Raw genomic sequence first — 1,165 nt, forward strand, 5'->3', positions numbered from 1 at the left:
TTATTTGGCACAGGCAAATGGGGTGCTGGTGAAACAAAGAAAGGTTGAGTCAGGTTCAAGTTAGATATTAATATCTGCAGTACTACTGAATGCTTTGCTTCATATAGAGAAGATTTTCCTCTAAACAGTGCAACTCACCTCCATAATAGTCGTTTCCCCAGAAGGTCAAAACATTGTTTTAATACTCAAATTGTAAAATATTCAAACCCTCTCAGAAATAATGGCCTGACTGATGATACTAAATTTGACAGTCAATAAAATGATATGAAAATTAACTGATTCCAGTTTGATTTGTTCAGCTACAATTAAAAATATGAGGCAGGATAGTTAACATGTTAAATACAACTGTAGGAAGGGGAGTGTGAAAAAAGGCCACATTTGAAAATAAAAAGTGTGGTAGCACAGTTTCATTTCATTTACTTAGTACAATAAATCAGTTTTATCCCACACAGTGAATGTGCAGAGAAAAAGGAGTGAATGATTATCTTTACCAGTAGGACATGACAAATCCTTCTACAGAAGGAGACTAAATAGACACAAAAGAGGCTGAGTGCCCATGATGTCACTGATTATGCTGGTCGGTACTCTCTCCCTCCTCCCTCCCCTTCTCTTTCTCCTCCTGCCTCTCTTTATCTCTCTCTCTCACTGCTGTCATTGGGAGAAAGCTTGGGAGTGGCAGGAAGGAGGTGAGGCAGGAGAGAAAGAAGAAGAGAGAGGAGGATGACGACAGAGAGGTTGAGCAACTGTATGCAAATCAGGATTTTCCTGAAGCTTTACACGGCATCCTTTACTGCAGCAGGTACACTTTCTTTTATGGCATCACTGTTCATGCGACAGTATTTGCTGTAATGCAGCCAAGGGGCAGTGGAAATAGTCTTAGCAACAGAAAACAATGCTTAGGACTAGATATTTGAAAGCAGCCATAACTGTGTAATTAGGTGCTTCCTGAAAATGTCGAAAGGACAAAATTTACATATGAAATAGTTAGAAGAGTTAGCTTGTTAATAATATTTTTTTTTTCAGAAATGTATCAATATCAATCTTGTATTGATGTCACTGTTTATTAACTGAATGCACATCCTTATTTTTGTCAGCCTGGCCAGCAGATAGCCGTAACAGTCACAGTGATGGATAGGTCTGTGCTGGTTTGTGTGCATGTGCATGG

This window comes from Monopterus albus, unplaced genomic scaffold (genome assembly GCF_001952655.1).
Source record: "Monopterus albus unplaced genomic scaffold, M_albus_1.0 scaffold612.1, whole genome shotgun sequence".
Taxonomy (NCBI): Eukaryota; Metazoa; Chordata; class Actinopteri; order Synbranchiformes; family Synbranchidae; genus Monopterus; species Monopterus albus.